This window comes from Oncorhynchus keta, chromosome 21, assembly GCF_023373465.1.
Source record: "Oncorhynchus keta strain PuntledgeMale-10-30-2019 chromosome 21, Oket_V2, whole genome shotgun sequence".
NCBI lineage: Eukaryota > Metazoa > Chordata > Actinopteri > Salmoniformes > Salmonidae > Oncorhynchus > Oncorhynchus keta.
This window is the reverse complement of record NC_068441.1, coordinates 35896989-35914682: the sequence shown is the minus strand read 5'-3', so window position 1 is coordinate 35914682 and position 17694 is coordinate 35896989. Positions and strand designations below refer to the sequence as shown.

At 45.0% G+C, this 17694-nt stretch overlaps 1 long non-coding RNA gene across 1 annotated transcript; it reads right to left on the bottom strand.

Moving 5' to 3' along the window:
* Window positions 1-73: 73 nt before the first annotated feature.
* Window positions 74-17459, bottom strand: LOC127910352 (uncharacterized). Its single transcript, XR_008074490.1, has 3 exons — window positions 17044-17459; window positions 907-1115; window positions 74-758 (listed from the first exon to the last, which is right to left on the bottom strand). It is a non-coding gene; the product is annotated as an uncharacterized LOC127910352 (long non-coding RNA).
* Between the last annotated feature and the right edge of the window lie 235 nt (window positions 17460-17694).

Genomic DNA, 17694 nt, shown 5'->3' with positions numbered 1-17694 from the left:
TGCCTAAAAACAGGAGTTTCTTGCCTAATACTGAACAGGCCTGGGCCCAGTTTCCCAATAGTGATGGAATTTAGGCTTACAAGTGTTTTAATGATGCATCTTTCTTACAACAGCTAAACACTTCGCTGAGAGAATGGTTGCTAAGTCCATGGTTGGAGCATGTGTCGATACAGATAGGATCCAAAGATAGCACTGCTCTCAGATCAGCTTCCTCCATTCAAATATTACCTTGACATGAGAATTATTTCACAATACTGACGACGAATCAGCTCCAAGAGAGATATTACCACCTACGGCTGCAAACATTTATGCGGCTAATGCTTAGGCTACTCAATACAAATGAATTATGTACATAAGTTTACATATGAAATATACTGAACAAAAATATAATATATAAAAAAATATAATATAAATGCACCATGTAAAGTGTTGGTCACATGTTTCATGAGCTGAAATAAAAGATCCCAGAAATGTTCTATACAGTATGCACAAAAATCTGATTTCTCTCAGGTTCTGTGTACAAATTTGTTTACATCCCTGTTGGTGAACATATCTCCTTTGCCGAGATCCATCCACCTTACAGGTGTGGCATATCAAGACGCTGATTATACAGCATGATCATTACACAGGTGCACCTTGTACTGACAATAAAAGGACACTAAAATGGGCAGTTTTGTCACACAACACAATGCCACTGATGTCTCAAGTTTTGAGGGAGTGTGCAATTGGCATGGTGACTGCAGGAATGTCCACCAGAGCTGTTGACAGAAAATGTATTGTTAATTTCTCTACCATAAGCTACCTACAATGTCATTTTAGAGAATTTTGCAGTACGTCCAACTGGCCTCACAACAGTAAACCACGTGTGACCCCATTCAGGACTTTTTGGGTGCTTGTTGTCCTCACCAGGGTCTTGACCTGACTGCAGTTCAGCATCCCCTTCGATGGCCACTGGCATGCTGGAGAAGGGTGCTCTTCACAGATGAATCCTGGTTTCAAGCGTACTGAGCAGATGGCAGACAGTGTGTATGGCGTCATGTGGGCGAGCGGTTTGCTGATGTCAATGTTGTGAACAGAATGCCCCATGGAGAAGTTATGGTATGGGCAGGCATAATCTACGGACAATGAACACAATTGCATTTTATCGATGGCAATTTTAATGCACAGAGATACCGTGAGGGCTCAACTCACTGGACGACCCCTCTCCCCTTCCTCTACCCTAAGACCAACCGTACCCCTCCTTCTTGCCTCCTCTTCTCTTCCCTTCTCTTATCAAGATCCTGAGGCCCATTGTTGTGCCGTTCATCCGCCGCCATCACCTTATGTTTCAGCATGATAATGCACAGCTCCATGTCGCAATGATCTGTACACAATTCCTGGAAACTGAAAATGTCCCAGTTCTTCCTTGGCCTGATGAATTTATTGCAATTTTATATGTCGCTTGTTTCTATCAATTGAAAAGCCATTGGCAACTTTATATTTTTAGTTACCGTTGTTCTGAAGTTATCGGCAGTCACAGAGAAATGGATCAACCATCTGATTCTATGTTTAGCATAGATCTTCTGTATATAAAGTGACGTGGGAGGGCACTTAGCTCATCTGAGGTAGGCGTTAGATTACGAGCGTTTCAACAACCAACTACAACGATAATAATGATGGTTTTGGGGAACATCTCAGAGATTTAACGATGCTCCTATGAACGATGCTCCTATGAACGATGAAATTTGCCGTAAGATGCTTTTGTGAAACAGGGCCCTGGTTGTGTTGGGTTTTATTCAGGTTTGGGGTCAATTCCATTTAAATTCAGGAAGTTAACCAACATCCAATTCCAAATTGTACTTATTGAAAAACATTGTGGAGAATTGGAATATGAATTTCAGTGTATTTCCTAAATTGTCTGGAATTAAAATGGAATTGACCCCAACCCTATTATTACTGTCTACTGGAATTAAAATGGAATTGACCCCAACCCTATTATTACTGTCTACTGGAATTAACTCTGCCTTTAGTTAGCCTATTCTGTATTTAAAAAGATAATAAAATTAAGTTTAATGTTTATAATACACCTGACTACTTTTGGGGAGAATATGCATATTTCTCATGAATTGGGATCTGTACTAATAAACAGAACTCTATGTATTAAGTGTTTTTAATAGTTTCAGATGGGATCTTGTAAATCGGCACTTTCATAGGGATAGGGGGCAGTATTTTCATGTCCGGATGAAAAGCGTGCCCAAAGTAAACTGCCTGTTACTTAGGCCCAGAAGCTAGGATATGCATATAAGGTAGATTTGGAAAGAAAACACTCTAAAGTTTCTAAAACCGTTAAAATAATGTCTGAGTATAACAGAACTGATTTGGCAGACCCCGAGGACAAACCATCCAGGCGGAAGAAAAATTGAGGTCATAGTATTTCCCATGAGATTTCTATTGAAAGCCCTATTTAATAGGAACCTGGTTGCAGTTCCTATGGCTTCCACTAGATGTCAACAATCTTTAAAAATTGGTTGATGTTTTTCTTTTGAGAAATGAAGAAGTATGGCTGTTCTTTGTAAGTGTCACTCCAGATGGATTCTACTGTTTGGTGCGTGTGAACTGGAACGCTCTTCACATTGTTTTTTTGTATTGGAAACAGTTTATCCCGTCTTAAATTTGATAAATTATTTACGTTTTAGGATACCTTATGTTGGATTAGGAATGTTGTTTGAAATGTTTGGACCAAGTTTACAGGTAGCTTATGAGATACTTTGTAGTCGTTGGGCGAGTTGGAACCGGTGTATTTCTGAATCAAAAGCGCCAAAAAAATGACATTTTGGGGATATAAAGAACGACATTATCGAACAAAAGGACCATTTGTGATGTTTCTGGGACATTTTGGAGTGCCAACAGAAGAAGATCTTCAAAGGTAAGGCATTTATTATATCGTTTTGTGTCGCCACCTGATTTTCATGTGTTTTTATGCGGGGCGCTGTCCTCAGATAATCGCATGGGCTGCTTTCGCCGTAAAGCCTTTTTGAAATCTGACACTGCGGCTGGATTAACAAGAAGTGTAGCTTTATTTTGATGTATTACACTTACATTTTCGGTAATCTTGAATATTAATATTTCTGCAGTTTGAATTTGGCGGTCTGCAATTTCACCGGATGTTGTCAAATTGATCCCGCTGAAGGGATTGGCACGCGAAGGGATCACTAACAGGTTAAACCAAAACAACCTGAATATCAGGCCTGATGAATATGATAATTATTTGAATGCAAACATACAACCACTTTTCTTACAGCAGCTCCCTGGAACCACATCAATATGTTGTGATAGCTGTTATGTCATCATTATGACATTATTACAAAGGCATTGTGATAAAGTGTATGTCATTTTTAGTAGGAAAGATGATGGGTTGTCTGTGTTTGTCTTATGTGAGTGAACTTGTGATTTTTGATGAGTGGATGGGTTATCTTCAGTACATCTGAAATACTGCTGCCATTGAGAAGCTTAAAACTGTTTGTTTCCTCTCTCTCTTTCTTAATGCATAATATACATAATATAAATGAAACCAAATGGACCAATTCCCAAATAAAAGACCAATAAGGCTACATTAACACATTGAATATATCATCTCATATTGTTACATAAACTCAGCAAAAAAAGAAATGTCTTCTCACTATCAACTGTGTTGATTGTTAGCAAACTTAACGTGCAAATATTTGTATGAACATAACAAGATTCAAGAACTGAGACATAAACTGAACAAGTTCCACAGACATGTGACTAACATAAATTGAATAATATGTCCCTGAACAAAGGGGGGTCAAAATCAAAAGTAACAGTCAGTATCTGGTGTGGCCACCAGCTGCATTAAGTACTGCAGTGCATCTCCTCCTCATGGACTGCACCAGATTTGCCAGTTCTTGCTGTGAGATGTTACCCCACTCTTCCACCAAAGCACCTGCAAGTTCCCAGACATTTCTGAGGGGAATGGCCCTAGCCCTCACCCTCCGATCCAACAGGTCCCAGACGTGCTCGATGGGATTGAGATCTGGGCTCTTCACTGGCCATGGCAGAACACTGACATTCCTGTCTTGCAGGAAATCAAGCACCGAACGAGCAGTATGGCTGGTGGCATTGTCATGCTGGAGGATGAGCCTGCAGGAAGGGTACCACATGAGGGAGGAGGATGTCTTCCCTGTAACGCACAGCATTAAGATTGTCTGCAATGACAACAAGCTCAGTCCGATGATGCGGTGACACACCGCCCCAGACCATGACAGACCCTCCACCTCCAAATCGATCCCGCTCCAGAGTACAGGCCTAAGCGTAACACTCATTCCTTCGCCAAAAACGCAAATCCAACATCACCCACGGTGAGACAAAACCGCGACTCGTCAGTGAAGAGTACTTTTAGCCAGTCCTGTCTGGTCCAACGGCAGTAGGTTTGTGCCCATAGGCGACGTTGTTGCCGGTGATGTCTGCGAAGTATCTGACTTACAACAGGCCTACAGGCCCTCAGTCCTGCCTCTCTCAGCCTATTGCGGACAGTCTGAACACTGATTGAGGGATTGTGCATTCCTGGCATATCTCAATCAGTTGTTGTTGCCATGCTGTACCTGTCCCATAGGTGTGATGTTCAGATGTACCGATCCTGTGCATGTGTTGTAACACGTGGTCTGCTACTGCGAGGACAATCAGCTGTCCGCCCTATCTCCCTGTAGCGCTGTCTTAGGCATGTCACAGTATGGACATTGCAATTTATTGCCCTGGCCACATCTGAAGTCCTCACGCCTCCTTGCAGCACGCCTAAGGCACGTTCACACAGATGAGCAGGGACCCTGGGCATCTTTCGTTTGATGTTATTCAGAGTCAGTAGAAAGGCCTCTTTAGTGTCCTAAGTTTTCATAACTGACCTTAATTGCCTACCGTCTGTAAGCTGTTAGTGTCTTAACGACCGTTCCACAGGTGCATGTTCATTAATTGTTAATGATTCATTGAACAAGCATGGAAAACAGTGTTTAAACCCTTTACAATGAGGATATGTGAAGTTATTTGGATTTTTAAGAATGATCTTTGAAAGACAGGGTCCTGAAAAAGGGTTGTTTCTTTTTATACTGAGTTTATGAAAATATTTCCATCATGGTTCATGAATGTCTCTGCAACATCAGTAAACTACAATAAATCTTGTGAACCATGGTAAACCAATCTTTACTCCATGCTCCCAGCATAAAGAGGAGATAGTGACCAAGCCATGAGGTCAAAGGAATTGTCCGTAGAGCTCCGAGTCAGGATTGTGTCAATGCACAGATCTGGGGAAGGATACCCAAAAATCATGCAGCATTGACGGTCCCCAAGAACACAGTGGCCTTCATCATTCTTAAATGTAAGCTCGGTCAAACTGAGCAATAAGGGGAGAAGGGCCTGGGTCAGGGAGGTTATCAGGAACCTGATTGTCACTCTGACAGAGCTCCAGAGTTCCTCTGTGGAGATGGGTGAACCTTCCAGATGGACCACCATCTCTGCAGCACTCCACCAATCAGGCCTTTATGGTAGAGTGGCCAGACGGAAGCCACTCCTCAGTAAAAGGCACATGACATCCCACTTTGAGTTTGCCAAAAGGCACCTAAAGGACTCTCAGACCATGAGAAACAGGATTCTCTGGTCTGATGAAAACAAGATTGGCCTGAATTTTTTTAAATGTTTACCTTTATTTAACTAGGCAAATTCTTATTTTCAATGACGGCCTAGGAACAGTGGGTTAACTGCCTGTTCAGCGGCAGAATGACAGATTTGTACCTTGTCAGCTCGGGGGTTTGAACTTGCAACCTTCTGGTTACTAGTCCAAATCTGGAGGAAACCTGGCAGCATCCCTACAGTGAAGCAAGCTGGTGGCATCATCATCCTACGGGGATTTTTTTCATCGGCAGGGACTGGGAGACTAGTCAAGATCGAGGGAAAGATGAACGGAGCAAAGTACAGAGATCCTTGATGAAAACCTGCTCCAGAGCGCTCATGACCTCAGACTGGGTCGAAGGTTCACCTTCCAACAGGAATATGACCCTAAGCACACAGCCAAGACAACGCAGGAGTTGCTTCGGGATAAGTCTCTGAATGTCCTTGAGTGGCCCAGCCAGAGCCCGGACTTGAACCCGATCAAACATCTCTGGAGTCCTGAAAATAGCTGGGCCGCAAAACTCCCCATCCAACCTGACAGAGCTTGAGAGGATCTGCAGAGAAGAATAGGAGAAACTCCAATATTGGGCCAATATTGTAGTGTCATACCCAAGAAGACCCAAGGCTGTAATTGCTGGCAAAGGTACTTCAACAAAGTAAAGGGTCTGAATACTTATGTAAATGTGATATTTCTGTTTTTATTTGTAATACATTTGCTTTGCTTTGTTTTTGCTTTGTCCTTATAGGGTATTGTGTGTAGATTGATGAGGGGGGAAATTATTTAATCAATTATAGAATAAGGCTTTAACGTAACAAAATGTAGAAGATGTCAAGGGGTCTGAATACTTTCCCGAATGCACTGTATATTCCACAATTTGACGACATCACTGAACTGTTCTTTGGAAAATGTTGATGTGGTCAGCATGGTCAGACAAAACACAAAGTCTAGGTTTCTCTGAGGACACGAGTGACTTTACCTAAATGTCTGTCTGTCCGTCCGTCCGTCCGTCCGTCCGTCCGTCCCTGTATATGTTGCTATTTGGGATATGTTCCGCATTGCGTCCAACAACAACATTGACGAATACGCTGATTCGGGGAGCGAGTTCATTAGAAAGTGCATTGATGATGTTATACCCACAGCAACGATTAAAAAAATTCCCAAACCAGAAACCGTGGATTTATGGCATCATTCGCGTGAAACTGAAAGGACAAGAGGAATACCTATGTGAGAATGCTGTTCATCGACTACAGCTCAGCATTTAACACCATAGTACCCTCCAAACTCGTCATCAAGCTTGAGACCCTGGGTGTCGACCCCGCCCTGTGCAACTGGGTACTGGACTTCCTGACGGGCCGCCCCCATGTGGTGAGGGTAGGTAACAACATCTCCACCCCGCTGATCCTCAACACTGGGGCCCACAAGGGTGCGTTCTGAGCCCTCTCCTGTACTCCCTGTTCACCCACGACTGCGTGGCCATGCACGCCTCCAACTCAATCATCAAGTTTGCGGACAACACTACAGTGGTAGGCTAGACGGCCTACAGGGAGGAGCTGAAGGCCCTCGGAGTGTGGTGTCAGAAAAATAACCTCTCACTCAATGTCAACAAAACAAAGGAGATGATTGTGGACTTCAGGAAACAGCAGAGGGAGCACACCCCTATCCACATTGACGGGACAGTAGTGGAGAGGGTAGTTGTTTTAAGTTCCTCGGCGTACACATCACGGACAAACTGCAGCAGCAGCGCCTCTTCAACCTCAGGAGGCTGAAGAAATTTGGCTTGTCACCAAAAGCACTCACAAACTTCTAATGTTCAAACAAGTTGGCCATAATTAATACCTTTCCACTAGTGTACAGTTACTGTGCCTCCCAATACCTAGAATATTGTATTCAAATCTGCAGCTAAAATCCTAATTGAAAGCTTTTGGAGATCGAGAGCATCCTGTCGGGCTTTATCACCGCCTGATACGGCAACTGCTCCGCCCACAACCGTAAGGCTCTCCAGAGGGTAGTGAGGTCTGCACAACGCATCACCGGGGGAAAACTACCTACCCTCCAGGACAACTACAGCACCCGATGTCACAGGAAGGCCATAAAGATCATCAAGGACACCAAACCACCCGAGCCACTGGCTGTTCACCCCGCTATCATCCAGAAGGCGAGGTCAGTACAGATGCATCAAAGCAGGGGCCGAGAGACTGAAAAACAGCTTCTATCTCAAGGCCATCAGACTGTTAAACAGCCACATTGAGTGGCTGCTGCCAACATACTGACTCAACTCCAGCCACTTTAATAATGGAAATTGATGGAAATTGATGTAAAAATGTATCACTAGCACTTTAAACAATGGCACTTAATATAATATAATATTTGATAAGAGAATTTCCAATCCCAATGATAATAACTATCAATCAATAGCTTTGACCAATCCCGAGGTTTGTAAGACCATGGGTATAATAATAATAATTAGTCAAAGACTCAGCTTATACAAAAGGTTAGTACAGTTTATTCAGAGAACATTCTAAAGTCAAGAATACAAAACAATTCATTTTATACTGACTTCTCATGAACACACATTCACACAGCTATACGCACACACACAAACAGACGCACACAAATGTCCTGCTACCCAGCCTCCAGAGCTTTGTGACCTTGTTCTTGACACGTCCTCCCTGTTCTCGCCCAATCTCTAGTCAGGTCGGCACCAAGCTCAGACAGTCTGTGTTTATAATACCATATTGTCTTTACCCTAATTCTGACTAGGACTACACATTTATTGATTATGATTTCATACATTCTAATCAATTCCATACAATTATATGTTTCAGGGCGGAATATTCTAATCATTCAATTAACAGACAATTCTCACCTATCAATATCATCTACTGCATCTTTATGTAATAGATGTATCACTAGCCACTTTAAACTATGCCACTTTGTTTACATATCCTACATTACTGATCTCACATGTATATACTGTACTCAATACCATCCACTGCATCTTGCCTATGGCGCTCTGTACCATCACTCATTCATATATATTTATGTACATATTCTTATTTTATTATTTTTTTTATTTTTTTTTATTTGACCCCTTTTTCTCCCCAATTTCGTGGTATCCAATTGTTGTAGTAGCTACTATCTTGTCTCATCGCTACAACTCCCGTACGACGAAAGTTGAAAGTCATACGTCCTCCAATACACAACACCACAAACAGCTGTACTGCTTCTCATGCGTCCTCCGATACACAACCCAACCAGCCGTACTGCTTCTTAACACAGCGCGCATCCAACGCACCAATGTGTCGGAGGGTACACCGTGCAACCTTGGTTAGCGCGCACTGCGCCCGGCCCGCCACAGGAGTCGCTGGTGCGCGATGAGACAAGGACATCCCTACCGACCAAGCCCTCCCTAACCCGGACGACGCTAGGCCAATTGTGCGTCGCTGGTGCGCGATGAGACAAGGACATCCCTACCGACCAAGCCCTCCCTAACCCGGACGACGCTAGGCCAATTGTGCGTCGCCCCACGGACCTCCCGGTCGCGGCTGGTTACGACAGAGCCTGGGCGCGAACCCAGGGACTCTGATGGCACAGCTGGCGCTGCAGTACAGCGCCCTTAAAACTTCTTAAGGATGACGCAGAATACAGTCCCCATGCAGGAACATCACTCAGCGGAATTTCAGAGCGCCACCTATAGTTTTTGATAAAACTCAAACTTTCATTAAACTTTCATTAAAATACACATTCAAGGTAGTGAATTAAAGCTACACTCGTTGTGAATCTATCCACCAAGTCAGATTTGTAAAATGCTTTTCGGCGAAAGCATGAGAAGCTATTATCTGATAGCATGTACCCCCAAAATACTGCAACGTCACCTAACACGACAGATTTTGCGGTAGCCGGGGCTACCCAAAACGCAGAAATAAAATATAAAACATTCATTACCTTTGACGAGCTTCTTTCTTGGCACTCCTAGATGTCCCATAAACATCACTGGTGGGTCTTTTTTTCGATTAAATCGGTCCATATATAGCCTAGATATCGATCTATGAAGACTGTGTAATCAAGGAAAAAACTGAGTTTGATAACGCAACGTCATTTTTTAAAATTAAAAAAGTCGACGATAAACTTTCACAAAACACTTCGAAATACTTTTGTAATGCAACTTTAGGTATTAGTACCGGTTGGAGACCTGAAGAAATGGGCTGTCTCTTGTTCGTTTGACCAAGAAACAAAGCCTAGGCAAATGACAAGACTGTTGACATCGTGTGGAAGCTGTAGGTATTGCAACCTCGGCCCCATTTAATGTGGTTCACCTTTATCAATCGGTTGAAGTGGCGCATGGATATATTTTCCCATTTTCAGTGATCAGATTTTCCTGCACTTTTCGATGAAACGCACGTTCTGTTATAGTCACAGCCGTGATTTAACCAGTTTTATAAACGTCTGAGTGTTTTCTATCCACACATACTAATCATATGCATATACTATATTCCTGGCATTAGTAGCAGGGCGCTGAAATGTTGCGCGATTTTTAACAAAAAGCTGCGAAAATTTGCATGAGCCCTAACAGGTTTTAACCACTGTGCCACCCGGGAGGCTATGTACATATTCTTTATCCCCTCACACTTGTGTGTATAAGGTAGTAGTTTTGGAATTGTTAGGTTAGATTACTCATTTACATTACATTTAAGTCATTTAGCAGACGCTCTTATCCAGAGCGACTTACAAATTGGTGCATTCACCTTATGACATCCAGTGGAACAGCCACTTTACAATAGTGCATCTAAATATTTTAAGAGGGGGGAGAAGGATTACTTTATCCTATCCTAGGTATTCCTTAAAGAGGTGGGGTTTCAGGTGTCTCCGGAAGGTGGTGATTGACTCCGCTGTCCTGGCGTCGTGAGGGAGTGTGTTCCACCATTGGGGAGCCAGAGCAGCGAACAGTTTTGACTGGGCTGAGCGGGAACTGTACTTCCTCAGTGGTAGGGAGGCGAGCAGGCCAGAGGTGGATGAACGCAGTGCCCTTGTTTGGGTGTAGGGCCTGATCAGAGCCTGGAGGTACTGAGGTGCCGTTCCCCTCACAGCTCCGTAGGCAAGCACCATGGTCTTGTAGCGGATGCGAGCTTCAACTGGAAGCCAGTGGAGAGAGCGGAGGAGCGGGGTGACGTGAGAGAACTTGGGAAGGTTGAACACCAGACGGGCTGCGGCGTTCTGGATGAGTTGTAGGGGTTTAATGGCACAGGCAGGGAGCCCAGCCAACAGCGAGTTGCAGTAATCCAGACGGGAGATGACAAGTGCCTGGATTAGGACCTGCGCCGCTTCCTGTGTGAGGCAGGGTCGTACTCTGTGGATGTTGTAGAGCATGAACCTACAGGAACGGGCCACCGCTTTGATGTTAGTTGAGAACGACAGGGTGTTGTCCAGGATCACGCCAAGGTTCTTAGCGCTCTGGGAGGAGGACACAATGGAGTTGTCAACCGTGATGGCGAGATCATGGAACGGGCAGTCCTTCCCCGGGAGGAAGAGCAGCCCGTCTTGCCGAGGTTCAGCTTGAGGTGGTGATCCGTCATCCACACTGATATGTCTGCCAGACATGCAGAGATGCGATTCGCCACCTGGTCATCAGAAGGGGGAAGGAGAAGATTAATTGTGTGTCGTCTGCATAGCAATGATAGGAGAGACCATGTGAGGTTATGACAGAGCCAAGTGACTTGGTGTATAGCGAGAATAGGAGAGGGCCTAGAACAGAGCCCTGGGGGACACCAGTGGTGAGAGCGCGTGGTGAGGAGACAGATTCTCGCCACGCCACCTGGTAGGAGCGACCTGTCAGGTAGGACGCAATCCAAGCGTGGGCCGCGCCGGAGATGCCCAACTCGGAGAGGGTGGAGAGGAGGATCTGATGGTTCACAGTATCGAAGGCAGCCGATAGGTCTAGAAGGATGAGAGCAGAGGAGAGAGTTAGCTTTAGCAGTGCGGAGCGCCTCCGTGATACAGAGAAGAGCAGTCTCAGTTGAATGACTAGTCTTGAAACCTGACTGATTTGGATCAAGAAAGTCATTCTGAGAGAGATAGCGGGAGAGCTGGCCAAGGACGGCACGTTCAAGAGTTTTGGAGAGAAAAGAAAGAAGGGATACTGGTCTGTAGTTGTTGACATCGGAGGGATCGAGTGTAGGTTTTTTCAGAAGGGGTGCAACTCTCGCTCTCTTGAAGACGGAAGGGACGTAGCCAGCGGTCAGGGATGAGTTGATGAGCGAGGTGAGGTAAGGGAGAAGGTCTCCGGAAATGGTCTGGAGAAGAGAGGAGGGGATAGGGTCGAGCGGGCAGGTTGTTGGGCGGCCGGCCGTCACAAGACGCGAGATTTCATCTGGAGAGAGAGGGGAGAAAGAGGTCAGAGCACAGGGTAGGGCAGTGTGAGCAGAACCAGCGGTGTCGTTTGACTTAGCAAACGAGGATCGGATGTCGTCGACCTTCTTTTCAAAATGATTGACGAAGTCATCTGCAGAGAGGGAGGAGGGGGGGGAGGGGGAGGAGGATTCAGGAGGGAGGAGAAGGTGGCAAAGAGCTTCCTAGGGTTAGAGGCAGATGCTTGGAATTTAGAGTGGTAGAACGTGGCTTTAGCAGCAGAGACAGAGGAGGAAAATGTAGAGAGGAGGGAGCGAAAGGATGCCAGGTCCGCAGGGAGGCGAGTTTTCCTCCATTTCCGCTCGGCTGCCCGGAGCCCTGTTCTGTGAGCTCGCAATGAGTTGTCGAGCCACGGAGCGGGAGGGGAGGACCGAGCCGGCCTGGAAGATAGGGGACATAGAGAGTCAAAGTATGCAGAAAGGGAGGAGAGGAGGGTTGAGGAGGCAGAATCAGGAGATAGGTTGGAGAAGGTTTGAGCAGAGGGAAGAGATGATAGGATGGAAAAGGAGAGAGTAGCGGGGGAGAGAGAGCGAAGGTTGGGACGGCGCGATACCATCCGAGTAGGGGCAGTGTGGGAAGTGTTGGATGAGAGCGAGAGGGAAAAGGATACAAGGTAGTGGTCGGAGACTTGGAGGGGAGTTGCAATGAGGTTAGTGGAAGAACAGCATCTAGTAAAGATGAGGTCGAGCATATTGCCTGCCTTGTGAGTAGGGGGGGGGAAGGTGAGAGGGTGAGGTCAAAAGAGGAAAGGAGTGGAAAGAAGGAGGCAGAGAGGAATGAGTCAAAGGTAGACGTGGGGAGGTTAAAGTCGCCCAGAACTGTGAGAGGTGAGCCGTCCTCAGGAAAGGAGCTTATCAAGACATCAAGCTCATTGATGAACTCTCCGAGGGGACCTGGAGGGCGATAAATGATAAGGATGTTAAGCTTGAAAGGGCTGGTAACTGTGACAGCATGAAATTCAAAGGAGGCGATAGACAGATGGGTAAAGGGAGAAAGAGAGAATGACCACTTGGGAGAGATGAGGATCCCGGTGCCACCACCCCGCTGACCAGAAGCTCTCGGGGTGTGCGAGAACACGTGGGCGGACGAAGAGAGAGCAGTAGGAGTAGCAGTGTTATCTGTGGTGATCCATGTTTCCGTCAGTGCCAAGAAGTCGAGGGACTGGAGGGAGGCATAGGCTGAGATGAACTCTGCCTTGTTGGCCGCAGATCGGCAGTTCCAGAGGCTACCGGAGACCTGGAACTCCACGTGGGTCGTGCGCGCTGGGACCACCAGATTAGGGTGGCCGCGGCCACGCGGTGTCGAGCGTTTGTATGGTCTGTGCAGAGAGGAGATAACAGGGATAGACAGACACATAGTTGACAGGCTACAGAAGAAGCTACGCTAATGCAAGGAGATTGGAATGACAAGTGGACTACACGTCTCGAATGTTCAGAAAGTTAAGCTTACGTAGCAAGAATCTTATTGACTAAAATGATTAAAATGATACAGTACTGCTGAAGTAGGCTAGCTGGCAGTGGCTGCGTTGTTGACTTTGTAGGCTAGCTGGCAGTGGCTGCGTTGTTGACACTACACTAATCAAGTCGTTCCGTTGAGTGTAATAGTTTCTACAGTGCTGCTATTCGGGGGCTAGCTGGCTAGCTAGCAGTGTTGATTACGTTACGTTAAAAGAACGACAATAGCTGGCTAGCTAACCTAGAAAATCGCTCTAGACTACACAATTATCTTTGATACACAGACGGCTATGTAGCTAGCTATGTAGCTAGCTACGATCAAACAAATCAAACCGTTGTGCTGTAATGAAATGAAATGAAAATGTGATACTACCTGTGGAGCGAAGCGGAATGCGACCGGGTTGTTGAGTGCGGAAGTTCTATTCAGTAGACGTTGGTTAGCTGTTGGCTAGCTAGCAGTGTCTCCTACGTTAAGGACGACAAATAGCTGGCTAGCTAACCTCGGTAAATTAAGATAATCACTCTAAGACTACACGCTCTAAACTACACAATTATCTTGGATACGAAGACAGCAAAGACAACTATGTAGCTAGCTAACACTACACTAATCAAGTCGTTCAGTTGAGTGTAATAGTTTCTACAGTGCTGCTATTCGGTAGATGGTGGACGTTTGCTAGCTGGCTAGCTGCTGGGCAGATAGCAGTGTAGACTACGTTAGGACGACGAAATACGAAGTTGCAATAGAAGTGCTGACTGTTTCACTTTGTTGTCCTCTTTCTTTTCCTTTTTCTTCTGTCCTTCTTTTGTCCTTATTTTGTCTTCCTTTCTTCTGTTAACTAGATATTTTTTGTTGTTATTCTTTGTAAGCTAGCTAGCTTCTTCCAGGAGAGTCCCTAGCAACTGCTTAGCAACAAGTAAACAATTCTGCTAGCAATTCAGCTAGCTAAGATAACTGTACAATTTTATGAAAAATAGTTAATTTTTCAAAAGCCTGTCTTTTTTGGTTTGTTCCTTGTTTTGTCTTCTATTGAGTCTTGCAGTTTTCTCTTGATTTTTTCGATGTACTTCACTCTAAAAAACCATTTAAATCTCAATATATACAGGAGCTCATTTTCCAGCAGCTGCTCAATTTAGAACTTTAGAACACATACTCGTTGGTTATTACTGCATTGTCGTAACTAGAAGCACAAGCATTTCGCTACACTCGCATTAACATCTGCTAACTATGTGTATGTGACAAATACAATTTGATTTGATTTGATATTGTTATCTTGCGATGAAGAATGAAATAAAACATGTCCCACTCTGTAAACCCAACTTTTGGCTTTCTGGAGGTTACTGTATCTGAACCCAGGAAAGGCCTATCGCCAAGGCTTCATGGCTGAAGGCTCCCGCCATCTCACTGCCTTCATCACACCGTGGAGATTGTGTGTGAGGATCCCCTTTGGGCTGATAAACACTCCTGTAGCATTGCAAATGAGCATGGAGGAGATGCTGGACTGCAAGACGAGTGCTGTATCCCTTGTCCGAATGATGTTCTCTGCTACCCCAAGTCCATTGAAGGACATGTTGAGGGAGGTTTTGAGAACACTACAACGCCACGGGGTGAGCTAAGCAAGGAGAAGTTGAAAGGTTCCCCGTTGCCATCCAGAACTCCAGTGAGATGGATGGAGGAACACCAGACTATCCTTGAGCGGCTCCACAGACTATTGAATCCACCCTACTAGCCTATTCCGACTTCGTCTAAACCTTCCCACTCCACACTGACGCCTCAGAACAAGATCTTAGAGCTGTTCTTCACCAACGACAGAATGGGAAGCTCAGAGTTGTCGGGTATGTTTCAAGAACTCTCACGCCTGAGGAGAAGAACTACCACCTTCACTCTGGCAAACTTGAGTTCCTTGCATTGAAGTGGGCTGTGTGTGAGAAGTCCAAAGACTACATATTCTATGCTCCACATTTCACCATCTACACGGACAACAACATCCTGACATACAGTTGAAGTCAGAAGTTTATATACACTTAGGTTGGAGTCATTAAAACTCGTTTTCAACCACTCAACACATTTCTTGTTCACAAACTATAGTTTTGTCAAGTCGGTTAGGACATCTACTGTGTGCATGACACAAGTAATTTTTCCAACAATTGTTTACAGACAGATTATTTCACTTATGACTGTATCACAATTCCAGTGGGTCAGAAGTTTACATACACTAAGTTAACTGTGCATTTAAATAGCTCTGAAAATTCCAGAAAATGATGTAATGGATTTAGAAGCTTCTGATAGGCTAATTGACATTATTTGAGTTAATTGGAGGTGTACCTGTGGATGAATTTCAAGGCCTACCTACAAACTCAATGCCTCTTTCTTTGCTTGACATCATGAGAAAATCAAAAGAAATCAGCCAAGACCTCAGAAAAAAATTGTAAACCTCCACAAGTCTGGTTTATCCTTGAGAGCAATTTCCAAACACCTGAAGGTACCATGTTCATCTGTACAAACAATAGTATGCAAGTATAAACACCATGAGACCACTCAGCCATCATACTGCTCAGGAAGGAGACGCGTTCTGTCTCCCTGAGATGAACGTACTTTGGGGCGAAAGGTGCAAATCAATCCCAGAACAAAAGCAAGGGACCTTGTGAAGATGCTGGAAGAAACGGGTACAAAAGTAACTATATCCACAGTAAAATGAGTCCTATATCGACATAACCTGAAAGGCCTCTCAGCAAGGAAGAAACCACTGCTCCAAAACCACCATAAAAAAATGCCAGACTACAGTTTGCAGCTGCACATGGGGACAAAGATCGTACTTTTTGTAGAAATGTCCTCTGGTCTGATGAAACAAAAATAGAACTGTTTGGCCATAATGACCATCGTTATGTTTGGAGGAAAAAGGGGTAGGCTAGCAAGCCAAAGAACACCTGCAGACAGGGCAGGCCCATCACCATAAGCACAAAGAGTCTCAGCTTCCCCAGCTCCCAATGCCGAACACAATTGCCAGTGTACCGAAGCCAATGAGTGGGAAAAAGGTCTGAATTGGGCTGCCTGTGTAAACACAGCCATAGTGGCAAAGCATAAGACCAAGTTGGCGGACGGAAAACAGGGTGGTCCGGCAGGTGCCGCTTCTCATTCGAATGCTGTAATTCTATCTAAACCATCAGGTGTACGCCGACCCCAGCTAAGTAACTCATGCAAATAGTTAAAGCGCAATTATGTGTTTTATCTCCAGTACTCTGCCATGATTGTCAGTTATGTAGCCGCTCTGCTGATAATCTCAGTGCGTCCCTGCTGGGATGACACAATCAGTCTACTACCGGAGAATATCAACACCAAACACATTGGTTCATCGTTCCACAGGAGCGGACAGTACGCCACATACCATAATGTTCTGAATAATGACCAAGTCTACCTTGCTCCCTATTCCACTGATTCGCTTAGGCGTAACAAACACAAGTCCAACATTTATCCGGGGATGTGCAACTCAATCCTGGGCCAAACATCACCGAGCCAGCGATACTCACCGGAGTGGAAAGCAGTGGATGGCCTCATCGCAAGTGGGTGAGTGCTATGGTCCCATGGTTTCTCTCGACTCACCCAGCTCCAGGATCGATTTTGACTCTTCAAACATACCCAAGTCGCTATATGCGATCCCTGACTCTGTTTCTGGCAAGCTGTTTTAATTAGTTCCCCGCATCCAGTGCAGGCAGGAGGGATTGTTAATTGCGCTACCAAACTGCCCCTAATCAAAACGAAACAAAACGGCCTAAACCCAGCTGTCAAAAAACACAGAAAATGTTATTTTTTCAATGTGTCAATCACTCTCGAGTCATCTGGGACCCACGAGCTAAGCCCAAGGGACTACTAGAGGGGCACTTGAACATTCATAGTGTCATTCCAAAAAGTGATTAAATTCAACATCTACTCAGACTACAACCTTGACTTCCTCTGTCTCTCAGAGACATGGCTCCATAAAAACTCTCCATATGCTGCTTTGACTGTGCCTGGCTACAATGTTTTCAGGAGAGACAGGATTGAAGGAAGAGGAGGGGGTGTGATGATTTACATTAAAGCACATATCCGATGTAAACAAATTGAGTGGTCATGTGATAATGAACTAGAATGTATCGGCCTGAACGTTACACTTTCTCCCCAAATGTCTTTTACCCTTATTG